Source organism: Camelus dromedarius, chromosome 4 (assembly GCF_036321535.1).
Source record: "Camelus dromedarius isolate mCamDro1 chromosome 4, mCamDro1.pat, whole genome shotgun sequence".
NCBI lineage: Eukaryota > Metazoa > Chordata > Mammalia > Artiodactyla > Camelidae > Camelus > Camelus dromedarius.
In genome coordinates, this window is record NC_087439.1 from 57,153,354 (window position 1) to 57,172,082 (window position 18,729).

Consider the following 18,729-nt stretch of genomic DNA (forward strand, 5'->3'; position numbering starts at 1 on the left):
CTCTACCTCTTCGGAGCAGTCTCCTAGAGCCATCTGAGAGGCTGTCATCCTGGCTCGAGTCCTCCTGCCAAATAAAACACAATTCTTAAATTTTAGGCTGCGCCTTTATTTTAGTCGACAAGCATAAGGAAAGAGGGTAAATCTAGTTCATTACTCTGTAATAGATGGAAAGGGAAATTATTGTTTTATTTTGACTAATTGAAAAAATTTTTTAGGTAACCATTAGGTAATTTTAGTTGGAAACTTTTTAGCAGGTTCTAGTTAGCTGGTATACTAAAATATTTTATACACTAGAGTTTAATCAATTCAGTTTATGATCAAGAGAGTTTTATATACATTCCTAATGGAGCACATTAATTTCCTCTGCACTTGAAACAAGTCTAAATATCCCTGACCTTAGAAAATGATTAAGAGTATATGAGTTTTTTTGTTTTTTTTTTTTTTGACTTGAGAAGTGTGGGTTAGATAATCACTTTTTGATATTCTAAACTGGTTTATCATATCATTCAGGATCAAATATTTGTGTTTAAGACTCCCATTGCTAGTATGTCCCAGGCTTTGATATAATATATTTATAAAAATTTTACATCTGATATTTTATGGATGATTACACAAAAGATTCCAAAATTCATAAGCCTCAATTCCTACAAAAGTTTGAAATGAGTATTATTTATTTAAATAAGAAGTAAGAGTTTCAAAATAATACTATAACAATCAGATAATTCATCATTATCAATATGTTCTGTTTTAAATTATATATTCATGTTCTGAAAATTATACATTTCTAACTTGCTGATAGCCTATTTTAACACTGAATAAACTATCTTACTCTCTAATGTATTTATCTTGTGATTTATTTTTTATTGCAATATAAGGAAAAAGCAGCTGCATTCTCCAGCTGTGACAAAGTGTTTCAATATATGAAGCAAGCAACATCAGTAATAAAGCAATTTACTTCTTTACAAAAATGACTATCTCTATTTAATAGCAAAGCTGTAGCTAGTGGTAGAGCCTAGCAGCTGGTATGGCTACGGTGAATACTCACTGGGAAATTAGGCTGCCACTATATCAGCTATATCGTGCTGACGAGGGCATACTAAGATTCCCAGGGAAAACATTTACTAGCTTCCTTTGGAATTCACTACCAAGAAACTATCTCATTTCACTTAGGTCACTGATGACAACTCAGTGACAGAATGCAGTCCACTGCTGCTACTACAAAGCAATTAACTTCCACTTCCCATTGTAGGCAGAGAGCCCAGAGTGCCCTTTAATGATAAATTAGAAATGTACTAAATTCATAAATAAGGCTAATGCAAAAAAAAATAAAATTATATTGTATCTCCACAGGTTGCTATTTCTAGAACAGCTAGGGGTTGTGGAAATAGAGTAGGTTCCAATATGAAGCTTTCAGGTAAGTAATCATTTTATACACATACACAATTCCCCAGTTGTCAACTATCACAAATTAGACTACTATGACAATATTAATATTTTCCAAAGTGTCTTCAGAACTAATTGTATTTTCCAGCAATGACTAATCTATAAGGATTTATTGGTTAAACTGAGTTTTCTAATGTCATTGTTCACTAGAGAAACCATGCAACTACCCAACAGTTATGTATCAGCAATCAACCTGGAGTCATATTCTCACACCAATATCTGGACATCAGAGATCAACAAATCATCTATTCATGGATTCAGGTATGTGTCTTGAATTTACATATGTCAACAAATAATAACTAGCATTATGTTCACACTTCACTGAAATATTTATAGCTTATATTTAGAATCCACCTTACAGTTGACATTACATTTCGGTATGTATGTATATGTTTAATATATGTAAGATAGATATGAGAGTGTTAACAGAGAATAACAAGCCTGACTCCATACTGGATCCATCCCTTTAGGTCTAACCCTTGTGCTCTGTTGTCTGTGCTTAGTCATGCTGGCTCTGCACTTTTGTAAAAGAATGTTGTCTATAGCCTGAAACATACATGATAGCCCATTCTCAAGGCTGACCTTTAAAGATACAGCACTTCTGCATTCATGCAGAAATAAAAAGTGGCAGAACAGAGGATAACATGTCTTGCTGGAGGTTTACAGGAACACTGACTAGACCTACATGGACAGCTGCAAGAACAAAGAATTCCTGCACCAAGAAGTCTGCAAAATGAGCCATGCCCCTTCCTTTTTAGTACAAAATAAGCCTGAATTCTAACCTGGGTAAGATGGTTCTTTGGGACACTATTCCACAATCTTCTCAGTCTGTTGGCTTTCTGAATAAAGTCACTATTCCTTGCCCCAACATCTTGTCTCTCAATTTATTGGCCTGTTGTGTGGTGAGCAGTACAAGTTTGGACTCAGTAACAAAAGGAATTATTGCCCCACTGAATATGAGACCACTGATTTCAGAAGAATAAATAATTACCTAATGCTACATATTTAATCATTTGCAATCTGTTTGCTACACTGTAAAAGGGGAAAATTACACAGAGTAACTGTCAAAAGAAAGTCACAGTCATTACATGAATACACCAATTTAGGGAAATAAGTTAATGATAGAGGAAAAAACTTTCATATAAGAGATTTCAAGGAGAAACAAGATGGTTACAAAAGAAATTTCTGATGAACTTGCATGTTTTTCATCAATATTTCATCCTATATCCTTTAACTGTATGAACTGAAATTTTGGCACACAAATACTGAATCATATATTATTTGTGGAACAATTCTCCATTCTGAGTGTGCTGACATTCTTGTCAACTTGCCTGAGCTGCTAAATGCTCAGCAGGTACTTACTCTTAAGAATTTTTATACCCCAAGGTCTGACACTGAGGACAAAGTGGAGAATTTTTCCATAACTGTCAAATAGTACAATAAATGATTATAGCAAACTAATGGGTAACTTAAAAGGCTACTTCTTGATTTTCTGTATTTCATAAAATGGTCAGTGTGGTAAACATTATTTTCTCAGTGATAATAATAACAATATGAAGAAGTAGTGGAAGAAAAATAACAGGAAAAAGGGAGGATAAATGGGGAAGAAGGACAAAAATTTGCACTTGCACGCTACTCTCTTACGAGTATTCCAGACCACATGATGTATGGTATTACAACTGACTGGCTAAGCTCTCTTCTGTTGAACCAATCATGAAAGAGATTTTCAAAATGATAAAATGTCACTTTTCTTGCTATTTTTTGTGTTTTAGATAATAAAGTTATTTCTACAGTTCTATAAATATATAGAATATTTTACAAATATTTCATAAAGTATATTGTTTTATGTTGTTATATATTATATTTAATATCTATTTTAAATGAATTAATATGCTAACATTTCTCCATTTAAATTTCTAATATGGTAAATACAGATAGAACTTACCCACATCAAGGTTCTCTATAATTTTTAAGAATTTTTTGTTTCTGAGAACAAAGTTTGAGAGCCACTGACTAAATTATGTTTTAGTGTGTGTTACATCAAGTACATAACTAATATATTCATCTTTTTAATTGGGCTCAGAGTTCTGTTGATGCCACATATAATGTAATAAGTTCTTTTTATCTGGTCTACTAATTTAAAGTTTTAGAATAAATACTTTCTACTGACAATTTGTCAAATATTGTTAAACTATCATTAAGCATAGGTAAGTGAAATAAAAATTCAGATAAGTGATGTAGGTCAAAAGTTTATTATTTGATAATTTATCATTATAGGTAAAGAACTTTCCCTGCCATAGTCATGACAATTAATTATTATATTGGTGCATGTCTGTAAAACTTATCTATGTCAGAGTAGTATAGAAGAGGTACAGCTTATCCCAGAAATACAAGATGGATTTAATATTTAGAAGTCAATTATTCCAATATCAAATCATTATGTTGTATACCTGAAGCTAATATGTCAATTGTACCCTAATAAAAGTCAATTAAATCCACCATATTAATGAAATAAAAGACAAAAAACACATGCTCATTTGATAAACACAGGCACATATTTGAAAATTTATCAATACCCATTTACGATACAAATGCTTTACAAATGGGTAATAATAGGGCCATTCCTGCACAATCTTGGAAGGGAGCAAAGTGGAGCTTGCAGCCAGCCTTCCAGCATTCCAAGACACTCCCCCAGGGAAAAGGGGAGGGTGACTTATGGTGCCCATCATACCTTGGTGAGATTAGGAGAAGGTGCACAACCCTGAAACTTCTCCACAAGGAGAATGAAAAAGGAGTAAGAGTGTATATCCACAAAAATGTTTCAGAACTCTCAGAATGTCAAGCCAGGCTGATTGGTGAATATTTTTCCCCATAGAAAAATATCCATAAAGAATGGAAGAGCTAGCTGCTTCTTCAAATGCACAAAGGCTGACACAGGCTACAAAAAATAAATCTCCACTAACTGAGCATAAAGAAATGAATTACCTATAAGCTGTCTGAAAGATAATTCAAAATAATAATCTTTAAGAAGCTCAGGGAGCTACAAGGAAACACAGACAACAAAATCATGAAAACAATACATGAACAAAATATCAAAATAAAATATTACAGATTCAAAAGCCATGAAAAAGGACCAAATTCTGATGCTGAAACATACAATGACTGAACTGAAAAATTCAATAGAGAGTTTCAATAGCACATTTGATCAAGCAGAAGAAATATGCAGTAAACTTGAAAACATTCATTAGAAATTATCCAGTCAGAGGAGCAAAAGAATAAAAAATATAAAACAGTGAAGAAAGCCTACAAGAATTGGAAGCACTATTCAAGTGAACCATGTGATATGCATCATGGGAATCCCAAAATGAGAGAGAGAGAGAGAGAACTGATTTCAACAAACAATGGCAGAAAACTTCCCAAATCAAAAGAGGGTAATAAAAATTCCAGAATCATGAAGACCGAAATTTCCAGATAAGAAGAATTCGAAGAAGCCTACACTTCTAACGATATTCAAATTGTCAAAACTGAAAGACAAAGAGCATTCTGAAAGCAACAAGAGAAAAACAACGTCATATACCAGGGAGCCCCCATTAAGACTGTTAGTGGATTTCTTAGCAGGAAGTTCAGGCAAGAAGGGAATGAGACAATATATTTAAAGTACTGAAAGAAAAAAAACCCTGCTACTCAAAATAGTATCAGTATTGGCCAAACTGTATCAAAAATGAAGGAGAAATAGAGTTTCCCAGACAAACAAACGCTTAGGTAGTCTGTCACCACTAGAAATGCTTTACAAGAAATGTAAAAGGGAATTATTCAAGTTAAAAATCAAAGGATGTTAAAGAGCAACTCAAAATTATACAAAAGTAACACTCAATAATAAAAGTAAATATATAAATAGAGTACACACTAATACTGCATTGGTGGTGCATAAATCATTTTTCATATTAGCATGAAAGTTTTTAATAAGCAAAAATATTAAGAATACCTATAATCCCAAGAATTTAATGATTCACAATATTAAAAAATTGTGACAACAGCAACATAAAGTATGGGGAGGGAGAAGCAGACCATACAGTTTTTGTATAGGATTGCAATTAGATTGATAACAGCTTAAAATAGATTTATAACTATTAAAAAACAAAATTTAAAAAGAAGAAATCAAAGAATAACAGTACAAAAAATTAAAAGACAAATGAAGACATCAAGAGAGGAAAAGAGGAACAAAAGAACTACAAACAGAAAACAACCAAAGACCAGATGGTTTCACTGATGAATTCTACCACACCCTTAAAAATTGGTAGCTATTCTTCTCAAACTCTTCCAAAAAATAGAAGAGGAGGAAACACTTTCAAACTCATTTTAAGAGGCCTGCATTATCCTATACCCAAACCAGTCAAGAAAAATATGAGAAAAGAAAATTACAGGCCAGTAACCCTGATGAACACACATAAAACTCAACTCAAAATGGATAAAAGACTTAATGTAAGACTTGAAACTGTAAAACTCCTAGGAGAAAACAGGAGAAAGCTTCTCTACATTGGTCTTTACAATGATTTCTTGATATGGCACCAGAAGCAGAAGCAACAAATGTCATGTATAATAAACAAGACGGACTATGTCAAACTAAAAGCTTCTGCATAGAAAAGGAAACAATCAGTACAGTGGAAAGGCAACCTAGAAAATGGGAGAAATTATTGCAAACCATGTATCTGATAATGGGTTAATTGTAAAATATATGAGGAACACCTACATCTCAAAAGCAAAACAAACAACCCCCCCCAAAACAGATACTAACTACTATATATAAAATAGATAAACAATAGGAAGCTACATTTAATATCTTGTAGTAACCTATACTGAAAAATATGAAAATGAATATATGTATGCATATGCATGATTGAACTATTATGCTGTACACCAGAAATTGACACATTATAAACTGACTGTATTTCAATAAAAAATTAAATTAAACTAAATTAAAAATCAAACAAAAAACGAAGCTGGGCAAAGCACTTACAACTTTTCTCCAAGGAAGGCTAACCAATGACTAATACAGGTATATGAAATTCTCAAAACTACAATGAGATATCACCTCACACTTCCTAGTATGGCCATTATTTTAAAAAAAAAAAAAAGGTAAATGTTGGTAGGAAGTGGAAAATTGGAACTCTTGTACACTGTTAATGGAAATGTAAAATGGTACAACAGCTATGGAAAACTATGAAGATTCCTAAAAAATTAAAAACAGAACCATCATGTGACCCAGCAATCCCACTGATGAATATATATCCAAAAGAATTTAAATCAGGATCTTAAGGAGATACTGCGTTCCTACATTTATTGCAGTGCCATTCATAATAGCCATGATATGGAAACAACCCAAGTGTCCACGTACAGATGAATGGATAACGAAAATGTATTACATACATACACTGGATTATTACTTAGCCTTAAAAAGAAATCCTGCCACTTCCAACAATGTGAATAAACCTATAGAGAACATTATGCAAAGTGAAATAAACCACTTACATGACAAATATATGAGTATTTATACAGCTTTTTAAAATAGTAAAATGTATAAAAGCAGAGAATACAATAGGGTTTGTCAGGTGCTGGAATTGGGGGAAATGGGGCATTGTTATTCAATGGATATAAAATTTCAACTATGCTAGACGAATAAATTCTGGAAAATATGCTGTACAACATAGTACCTACAGTTAACAATACAGTATTGTGCTCTTCAAACTTCAGGAGGGTAGATCTCATGTTAAGTGTTCTCACCACAATAAATAGGAATTCAAGAAAACTCTGGGAGGTATTGATATGTATATTATCTTGATTGTGGTGATGGCATCAAAGGTGTTTGCATATGTCCCAACTCATCAAATTATACACATTAAATACATGCAGCAGTTCTTTGCATATCAGTTATAACGTAATAAAGCTGTTAAAAACAGGGAACTCCCTCAGCCTGATAAAATGAATATAAGAAACATCTCCAGCCTAGATTTACATTAATGAAGGAAACCTGAGTACTTTCCCAGTGTAACTGGGAAAAGGGTGGTAATTCCCACTTTCAGCACTCCTGTTCAACGTTGTTCTGAAGGTCCCAGCCAGCGCAGTAAAGCCAAAAACATCATTAAAAGACATAGAAACAGGAAAGTCAGAAGTCAACCTTTTGCAGATAGTATAATTGTTTAAACAGAAAATTCCATGAAATCCACAGTTACTAAAATCTACGAATGAATATGGTAAAATTTAATGATAAAAGATTAAAATACCAAAATCAGTTGTATTTTTACTAACTGGTGGCAACAATTAAAAATTAAAACATTTAAATTTCCATTCACTATACACAAAAAATAAAATACCTATGAAAAAGTCTAACAAAAGGTGCACTGTATCTCAACAATGTAAACAACAAATCATGATAGAAGATAAAAAAGACAACTGGAGGAAGAAATATGCAATATTCATGGACTAAAACACTCAATATTTTTAAAATAGCAACCCCTCGCACTTCAACTAGGCATCAAATACAACTCAAGTTACACAAGTTCACAAACTGATTCCAAAACCATTCTGAATAAAAAGAAAAAGTTTTAAGACTTACTCCACCCAATTTTGAGAATAAAGCTACAAAATCAAAAAACTGTTTGGTATTAGTGAAAAGATAGATATAAACATCGTTGTAACAAAACACAGCACCCAGAAATGCGTCCACTTATAGAAGGCCAATTTGTTTCTGACAGAGAGGCCAAAACAATTAAATTTAACTTGTATGCATAAAGATTGAGCATTCTCCCTTTTCTCTTGCCATCATAAAAATTAATTCCAAATGAAAACCTTACCTAAATATCCAACAACAACAAAAAACTGTAAAATCTCTTAAAGAAAACACAGTGTATTTGTAATATGGCAAAGATTTCTTAGATAAGCTAAACAAAACATGGAACATAAAAGCAAAACCTTCTAAATTGGGACTTAATTTTAAAAAATGTTCTTCAAAAAAACATCATTTATACAGTTAAGAGAAAAACTGTTGTGCTGCCAGGTGTTAAGGTGATAAATTAGGACAATGAGCCAAACCGAAAGTCACAATCCGGACTTTGCTGGCTCACTGTGTGTATTAGCTTGTTAGGGCCGCCATAACAAAGTACCACACAAACTGGGTGGTTCAGACTTACAGTTCTGGAGGCTGGAAGTCTGAGACCAGGATGTCAGCGGGGTGGTTTCTTTTGAAGCCTCTCTCCTGGGCTCGTAGCCAGCCATCTTCTCCCTAAGTCTTCACACTGTCTTCCCTCCGTGCGTCTTTGTTCTAAAATCCTCTTCTTACAAGGATGCCAGTCCGATTGGATTAGGCCCATTCCAGCGACCTCATTTAACCTTACTACCTTTTTAAAGTCTGTATTTCCAAATACAGTCACATTCGGAAGTACTGGAGGTTAAGACTCAATGTGTCAGATTTTCAAGGCCACAATTTAGCTCCTAATACTGCGATAGTCCTGGCAAGACCCAAAGAAAACGAAAAGCACAGGCCAGCCAATGTTCCTCTTCTCCCCACAGAATGATATCTGGAGAGGGTCAGTCAGAGATATGCAGCCCAGTGGGGGAAATCACGTGAACACTGAAGATCCTGAAAAAAGGGAAAGAGAAAACCCTCCTGCCTTTTATAGGCCCAGGATGCCGCGCGGCGGGGGAGGAAGTGCTAGGGGCGAATGGGTGCTGAGTCAGAGGAGAACGCGTTCTTAGTAAAAAGGTTTCAGCTGAGGCACCTAAACCTGCTTCAGCTGTGCTGTGGTCTCTGCATGGAAGCACCTACTTTAGGAAAGCTGATATGCATGTAAGCGTGGCTGGTGGTGGGGAGGGGGTGGCTGGGTCTGACTGCCACTCTCTCCATACTTACAGTCTCAAAAATGGGTGTTCATGAATACAATGTATAAATAAGGGAAAATCAACATTTTAAATATAATATTAGGAATATACATTCTAGAAGCAATTAAAATAAATTTAAGCTGTCAGGGTCCTAATAAAGGAACTGTGGAAATAAATAAAGACTACCCAAATGAGAAAGAGCAAAGGTTATTTATTCAGAGCTTGCTATACAAAGGAGTCAGCGGTCAACCCTTTTATTGGCAGAAACTTACCTGCAGAGAGATGAGTAGGAAAGCTTTGTATGGAGAAAAAGGGTAGGCTTCAAGTAGCCTCTGATTGGAAGCTGTTGCCGTGGAGAAGCTGTAAGCAGGTTAACCGGAAGCAGGGTGTCCTATACAATTGGCTAGGGGAGCATACTTGGCTTCTCTGTTGGTCCTAAGTTGGAAGCAGGAGCAAAAGTTAGAGAAGCTCTCAGCTGCTGATCACATCCTGGCTGTTTTGGGCCGATAGCTACTGTTGCTGTTGTTTAGCTTCCTGGACTGGTTGCTGCAGGTTGAGGGTCAGAGTTCTACTTTTATATATGGTTTTGAGATAGGCTGGGACCTGGGACCTCCTTTACTGGAGTGCTTGCACCTGGACAAATGTGTCCTCCTTGAGCAACGGAATACAAAGAAACTATAAGGGATTAAAAACAACTGCATGCATGCACAGTTGGGGCAAATTATCAACAGTAAGATACAAAAAAGCCAAAGACCAGCTGCCACTTCTGAGGTTCTGCGAGCAAAAGCAGGGTACTGGGCATGATCCTTGCACACAGCAGCACCAAGAGGATGGGCAGACCACCTAAGCCACCCCTCCTCCAGCCCAACCCACCAATCCACACCTACCCTCCTTCTATGTAAGGAACCAGCTTGCCTTACCCTTGAGGAGCAAGCAAGGGCACCTGTTAACTTGTTTTCTCTCACTCTTGGTGCAGGATGAATCCCCGTAAAACCTTGCCTGAGTTTTCTCATCTGGCCTCTTATCAATTCCTATTAATTAGAGTCCAAGGACCCAAGTCCGTAACCATTTGGCTATTGTCCATTTATATATTCAGTCTCTCAGTGAGAAAGCAGTAGAACATCAGCACAGAATTGCATGACCAAGTTATAATGTGAATTCCTGGATAAAGCCTAAGTAACATATATTCTTTTGGATCTTTTTCTGGAAGCTAGAGCTTATATGTGGCATTGAAAGTAACACTAACATGACATATATAATTACAATTAATATTACATTGTGAAGCAGGAAAAGTGTTCATGAAGCACAAATTAAGTGCAATAAGCATGAATATACTATGAGATACTGAGGAGGAAAATAATCAAAGCTTGGAGTTTCCCAGAGGATCGTGAATGCATGTTAAGTCACAAATAATGCATAACACAACATCAGCAGATTAGCGATCCTAAAGGCAAATTATAATTTTTTAATTCGCCACATTTTTTTCCAGGAAAAAAACCCAACAACTTGGAATAGCATGTTAGAGAAGGCATATATTCCAAAGCATTGATAAAATTAATGACAGGAGAACAAACAAAATTCTAAGCTGTCTCTCCACCAGGGTAAAAATAATTGCATTTGCTCTCTTTACTTGAAAGAATGAAGAATACCGAAACCTCAAAAAAGAGAAAGTAATGCTTTAAATACAGAAAGAAATTTCTTACAGTCCAGTAGTTTGATATGATGATTCATAGTGTAGTCTCTAAACTCAGTCTTCTAACGAATTTTTAAATAAATAAATACATACATACATACATACATACATACAGTCTTCCTAAGGGCAAGTCCTATCTCTGCCACTTACAAACTGCTTCTCTCTATGACATGGAATTCTTGTCCTGCTTATGTATCATGTATTTAAACCACTTAGACATAATGCCCAGCACCTTGGTTAATATCACTTCAAAGTTAGCTATAAATACATTATTCACATAAGAAACAAGCACTGAGTGCTTAATAATGTCTATTCACTATTTTAAACACTGGGGATACAATAGTAAACCAAAAAGACACAGTCTGTTTGCGTTCTGGAACAAATTAAATGCTATAAAGAAGATTAGCTTAAAGTAAAAAGTTCCTTACTGTGACAGTGCAGAGAGGTGTTCTCAATATAGAACAGACCAGGAAGAACTCTTCGACAAAGTACCTTTGAACACAGACCTGAAAATAGAGAAGGAAAAGCCACAGGGCAAGGCAGAAGAGTGTGTTTCACGGAAAAAAATCTGTGGAGTGTCACATACATTTCAATGCATTCTTAGTCTGTCCCCAAAACAACAATGCCATATTGGTGAAATGAAGACCATGACATATTTTGAGCAGAGCAATGACTTGATTTTACTTTCAAAGTATTTTACCAGCTGCTTTTAGCAGTATGAACTACAGGAAGGCAAGACAGAAGAAGAAAGATCATTATCTTTGTCAATGTCTCGCCCTCTCTGCCCCCTATATATTTCATCTATCTACCTACCTCTCTAAAGTATATTATATGCATAGTATATGTAAAATGCATGTGTTATGTGTATACAAGAAGAGCTACTATTATATTTGCCTTGATCATTTGAGGTGATATAATGAGAACTCTTTTGGAGAGACCTTTTAAAACCAAAGTAAATAGAGGTTATTTTTTTGATTTGGCTTTTGTTTTCTGTCTTGCTATAATTTTAATAAAAGATCAGGTACCAGTAAAGTGAAATGCAATGAAAGCAAGGCTGTAAGGATCTACATATGCCTGAGTTGGTATCTTGGTTCTGTGACCTTGGGCAAATTATTTAACCTCTCTGTGAGTCAATTTCTTCATCTTTAAATTAGAACAATGCTAGTACCTATAGCAAAGTTGGGTTGTTTTTCTTTGGGTGTGCAGTAAGTTAATATATGCAAATATTTAGAAAATGCCTGCAGTATATATTAGCATTTAATAAATATTAGTTCTTCTTCTTCTTATTATTATTATTATTGAAGGAAAGAAGAAAAGAAAAAAGGAAAGAAAAAAATGACTTGATTGGCCAAACATCAATGTGGCTCTAAAAGAATATTTTAAGTTCTAACTTTACTAGTAGCATTGTGTCAGTGTAGGTGATTTTGCTCAGCAGCACAGTGGGGAGTCTCTGGGTCAGAGACTCTGAAGGACAGCAGAAGCTTGGGGTCTTTTATAGATCTAGGTTTATCATATGTATGGCTAGCAGGTGCTGAGTGCAGTTTTGCAGTATATGCAATGCAGACAGCCCATAAGTGGCCTAATCTGAAAAATCTGAGTTTGGTGCCCGAGGGCTTTTGAGCTAAAGGGCCCCAGCCTGCTATGAAGAAATAACTAACATAGGGCCAAAAGACAGAAGCCATCTTTGTCTTGTTTATATAACGGAGCCTCCCACGTTTCCCATGTGGTGTGGACATGATTGGTTCAGAGCCAAGTTCGTAGTCAGGGACCCTGAAATAGCAGAGTCCCAGAAAGCAGAAGGAAGATACGACAGAGAAACAGAGAGGTATCCTCTTCCACTCAGGATCAAAGGAAGACTGAGAGGGACAAGGGCCGTTAGTGGGTCTTTTTCAACATAGAGAGGTAAGAGTCTTTGTTATCCTGTCATGGACTTTTGCTGCAAAGGCTATCTGGGCAAAGAGTGACCAAGGGACACCAAAGACAGAAATATTCTGTGCCTTACCTGATAAGAGATCCCATCAGCCATGCTTTCACACATCTCTCAACATTTGTAGATACTGTCTGAGAAGCATGGGAGAGACTGAACACTTCCTTAAGAGATTCCTGAATCAGTTATTTTCCATACTAGGTCTCGTTTTCTTTTGATTTTCCTTTGCCTGGTATCCAGGAGAGGGGTTGAAGAGGACCCGTGAGGAAAAAGAAATCACTGTTAGACCATGAAATCACCTTTCACCTGATCACACCTGTGGTTGTTTAAGGATCTTCACAGGCCTCACACCGACATATACATATACAAATATAACTGGAATGCATTTATAAATATTATTGGAATAATATCAATCCTAAAATAATCTTGCCATATTAATCTATTCTAATGCTTTAAATACACATGTGGTATAACAAATAATACCAAAATACTTATAACTGAATTGCTTCATTCAGTATTATAATATAAAATAGTCACATAAAGATTCTTCTGGGATTAGCAATAATATAGCACACCTGTTCCTTTTTGTTTAAAATACATCATTTCTTGGGTGAAGATTATTAGGTCCACGTCTGTAACTGGTCACTTTTAGTCCCCAAAGTGAACATCATGAAGACTGGAACATTCTTGTATATTTCCTTAGATCCTGTCACCTACTTCAGCCTTGTTTCCGATTGTTTTAGACTTTGCATCTTTTAATCTGGGCATCAGAGTTTTCACTGCAACTTTGAACAAGTTTATTACAAGCCCTGGAGTTGGAAATGACTGGCTGAGAATGGCCATTACAAAAAGAGCACCTGAGTTGTATACTCAGGAATAGTAGGATTTGCAAAATGAAGCAAATAAAAAAGCCTAATTCATTCTCTTAAGACTGTATTTTAAAATAAAAGAGATAATTTTATATAGTAAATGATTTATTCATTTCTCAAAATAATAACCTCCTGCTAGTTACCTCCTGAATAAAAAAGCATTTTTGTGTCTGGATATAGATAGATAGATAGATAGATTCCAAAGTTAATCTGAGGATACAGTATATTTAAATATACTTCATTATTAATGTTGAAATATGTTATAATTCATCAACAGGTTTATTTTCGGTTTCAGTATGAATTCATAATTAGACCAACCATGGTTTGAACATAGTTTATGTTTGCAGCAAAGAAAATGAATATTTCGTATAATTGAATCATAAATTTTACCCATTATACCTGAACTTTACATCTATATCCTTCAAAAGAGCTCTAACATCCTTAACTGCATCCTGTATTATTCTTGTAAAATAGCCTTGTTTTATAGATTTATTGTGCAATTATTTCAGAACAATATGAGGACACCAAGATACCACATTCATTTTATAAGTGTATTTTTCCTGCCATTGTGTTTTATTATTGTATGAGGAACTATATTTCTATAACTTGTATTTTATTTGGATATTGGACACTACATTAATTGAAATTATTAAAAACTTACAGTAGTCCCAGTGAGAAATCTTCATTTCAAACATTTTGGTAGATGTACCACCACATCTCCCATTAAGAAGGCTTACTGCCTAACAGTGGAGAGGAAGGTCAGTAGACAGCTTCCAGCCTGTAACTTCTTCAGAGCCTGCGTCATCTGCAAAGAGCTGGCCTCACCAAAATTCCTGAACTTCCCAGGGCACCCCGTCCAGTGACTGAGAGAGGTGAAGGGACAAGGGCCTGATCCTTTGGGCTCAACAGGGTATCATCTGACAGGCAGCACTCTCCGGAGAGCTCCCTACCAGGTTGACCAAGGCTTTTCTTGACTGCATTACAGTTTGAGAATTTTTCTACACAAAGCCCATCCCACCCACAACAGCAGCAGTGATTAGAATCTTTTAAAAAATGCAAATTCTCGGCTGATCTCAGAACTACCCAATCAGATATTCTGGGAGTGGATATTAGCCATTTCTGGGTAATTCTGATGGACGCTGAAGTTTGAGAACCACTGATCTCCTCATTCCTTCTTCCTCTCCCTCCCCATTACAGATACTAATCTCTAATAAATCTCTTGCAGCCCAATTCTTTCTCAGTACCTGCATGATGGAAACTCATCCTCAGCAACAAGTTTGTTGTACCAATCTCTAACTGAACCAAGGCTCTTAATATCAACCTGAAAATAAATATGTATGACATTTTGAGAGCTTACAGAACATTATCTGTGGTCAGGTCATTTTTAATCTCAAAGCATCACACTTTCTGTTAGGGAGTACTTACTGACCTTAGTCTGTTAGTTTCAAGCCTACCCTCTATTCTCTGCTCAGTGATGCTGGGGTTGGAAATCTGCAAACCATATTTAGCCAACACCCTTACCAGCTGAGAGTTACTGTTTCCTAGTAGGAGTCACTGGTGGAAGATTAGAAACCTGGAAAGAGGAGAGGAGCTTCCAGCTCACTGGTCTGGTTGACCTCTCTCTGGTTAGGACAGTTAGGTCCAGAATCCAGCTTCTTTGGACACACCCAGCAGTCATGTGTCATTCTATCTGGAGTATGAATAACAGCCCAGAAGTATGTGTGTGTGTGTGTTTTCTTTACTGACCCTGATACAGAATGTTTTCTCTGAACTGGGGTAAAGTGGAGTGTAAATCATGATACATCAAGAAAATTTAGTGTATACACATAAACATTATGAAGACACAACGTGAAAAGATGTAACAGCATGAGAGCACAAGTCAAGTGTTCTTGAAACTCCTATATTGGAAAATAAAAAAAAAATGTTTAATAAAATCAATGTTTTAAGCAGCGATCCATTCTTCACAGCAGGTATATATACAAAATAAGACCTAGGAAGCATAAAAAAAGGTAACCAACAACATCTAATTAGAATCTGCTAAATTATAATTTATGAGATACACTGAGGAAATTTTTCATTCATTCAAGACTTGTGGTTTCCCCTCTAACACATGAAGTATATAATATGTTTTGTATAAGCTTTGCAATTGGGGCAGTATTTTACTCAATATTATGGACAATTCCAAATCACTATTGGTATGTATGTATACAAAACTATTGCAGTATGCAGCCTTGAAGATGCTCCCCACCTCATCCCTCCACTGCCCCCTGCCCTCTGGTATTCAAGCCCTCGTGTATTAACCCTACCCATGAATTTGGACTGGACTTGCTGGCTCATTTCTAGTGAATATACTAGAGAAGACATGAAGAGACGCACTCTCTCTTGCTCTGTCTAGCACTGCGCAGTCAGAGGGAAACCAGCTGGCAGCCCCGTGGAGAGGTCCACATCACTGTGCCTAGAAGCAGATCTTCTGAGGCCTGTCAAGAATTACACAAGTGAGCTTGGAAAAGAGTCCTGCCCTTGCTGAAATATGAGACAACCGCAGTGCCAGCTGACACCGTGCCTGCAGTCTCCTGAGAGGCCATTAAGCAGGAACACCCAGCCGGTCCGTGCCTGGCTTCCTGACTGACAGAAGCTGTGAAATGTAAATGTTGGCTGTTTTCAACCGCTAAGTTTTGGGGTAATTTATTAGGCAGAAATAGATTACTAATACAGATTTCAATGCCTGAACATGAGGATTACAAAACCTGCCATTACAAAAACCTAAACTGTGGGAACAGCTTCAAAACTGAGCAGCTCTGACTCTGAGGAGAGTGTTGGTGAAAATTTAAAGTGCCTTGAACATTCTGTTTGTGGAATTTTGGACTTCACGCTGTGAGTGAGGGCTTATGAGAAAGTGAGAAAAACCCTCTTGAAAAGTGGAAAGAGGAGAATCCTTGTTATTTAGCGGCAGGGAGACTGACAGCACTAAACTGCCTTGTGTAGAAAGTAGAACGCATGCCTAATGAGCTGGGTGGTCTCTCTAAAGAGATGTGTAAGAAAAGAGATGTAAAGAAAAGTTTTGAAGGTGTGGCCTGGTGTCTTCATGATGCTAATAGTGAAATGTAAGAGAAATGAGACAAATTGAAAGACAAACTTTAAAAAGAGCCAGAACTTAATGGTTTAGAAAATCTTTAGCCTCTCCAGATAGCACATGATGTGAAAATTAAGAAAGTGCCAAATGAGAAGAGGCCTTTGGACCTCCAAGTTCTACTTGCAGGAAGCAGATTACTACATCCTTTTAGCTACCAAAAAGTGCTCCCTTTCATGCAATAGAAAAAATGACTCCTAGGATTAAACCAACAGCCCAGAGATCAGACGTGAGTGCCAAGGAAAGTTATTTCCAGGCCTTGAGGCATAATCAAGGAGCTTCCAACATTTGGACAGATTTTAGAATTCTTATGGACAGGTGACTACTTGTCTCATTTTCTCCCTTTTTAAATTGAATGTCTATAGCAGTTATCCTATGCTTGTCTCACCATTAATGTCAGGTATTTGGAAGGTCGATAACATGTCTTCTTGGTTTCCAGGGTCTGCAGATTCAGAAGAATTATAACTGAGGAGCTGTACTTAGGAAACACACCTAAAGGTTTTTTCCAGGTATGGATCTGATTTAGATGACGAGATTCTGGACTTCGACCTAATTAAGTAACGGGATAAAGAACTCTCTAAGGAGAGATGTATGATGTATAACAGAAAATAAAACTGTTTTGAAATGGGAAAGAGTTTGCAAAAACTACCTGAACTTCATTAATTTCTAAAAGAGCATAAGGAGGAAAAAAATTAAATTTATTGTAACCCTTTGAAGTAAAAAACAGTTTTTAATTCAGAGTCAGAAAAAAAGAAAATGGTAAACAGGTGAATGCCCGCTGATATTATTAAACATAACTTCCTACAAAATAAATCATTTTTATTTCATACTTCAAAATTAAGTTAGTTTCAAATTCCTCAAGTGTTAGAGGTAGCAATTTGATTAAGATTAGAATTAATGGAAAATATAAATAAAGATTAAATGGAGTAATTTTCAAGAAGAATTACTTACAGGTTACAAAAGTATATTATAAAAAGCCTAGTGTTTTAGTTAGAAACAGAAAAGAAATTAAAAATATTTAGCAAAATAAAGAGGAATTTTTCCTTGAAAGTACATATTTTTATATGTTAATATAAATACATTTTTAAAAATAAAATAATAAAAACTTCCTACTCAAACCAATTTCCTTAACTGAGTTATGAAGTTTTCTTTAAACTAAACTTATAAATGAGGGTTTAGTGGACATAAAAGCACAACAATTTTGTTTAAATAAACTGTCAGGGCAATATCCCTGAGATTCAAAAATCCTCAACAAATGATTAGCAAACCCAATTCAATAATACACTAAAAGGATCAAAGACCATGATCAACTTGGATTTAGACCAGGAACGTAAAGACGGTTCAACATTTGCAAATCAATAATGTGGTTAATCAATAATGTGATAATAAAATGAAGGATAAAAATCATATGACTATCAAATGACACCAAAAGCAAAGACAACAAAAGCAAAAATAAACAAGTGGGACTACGTAAAACTAAAAAGTTCCTGCAGAGCAAAAGAAACCATCAACAATGAAAAGGCAATTACTGAATGGGAGAAAATATTTGCAATCATATCTGATAAGATGTTAATATCCAAAATATATAAAGTGCTCACACCACTCAATAGCTAAAAAACAAAAAATCCAATTAAAAATGGGCAGAAGATCTTAATAGGTATTTTTTCCAAAGAAGACATACAGATGGCCAACAGGTACATGGAAAGATGTTCAGCATTACTAATCATCAGGGAAAAGCAAATCAAAACCACAATGAGGTATCACCTCATACCTGTTAGAATGGCTATTATCA

The 18,729-nt window shown here is 35.6% G+C and overlaps 1 long non-coding RNA gene across 1 annotated transcript in view; it reads right to left on the reverse strand.

The window, feature by feature from the left end:
* The window catches only part of LOC135321148 (uncharacterized), a 660,820-nt gene that overhangs the window by 270,988 nt on the left and 371,103 nt on the right, over nucleotides 1-18,729 (reverse strand). Inside the window, exons 6-9 of the long non-coding RNA XR_010380643.1 lie at nucleotides 13,014-13,167; nucleotides 11,440-11,517; nucleotides 9,591-9,753; nucleotides 8,631-9,079 (exon numbers count right to left, since the gene is read on the reverse strand). This is a non-coding gene — a long non-coding RNA (uncharacterized LOC135321148). The remainder of the gene's footprint in view (nucleotides 1-8,630; nucleotides 9,080-9,590; nucleotides 9,754-11,439; nucleotides 11,518-13,013; nucleotides 13,168-18,729) is intronic.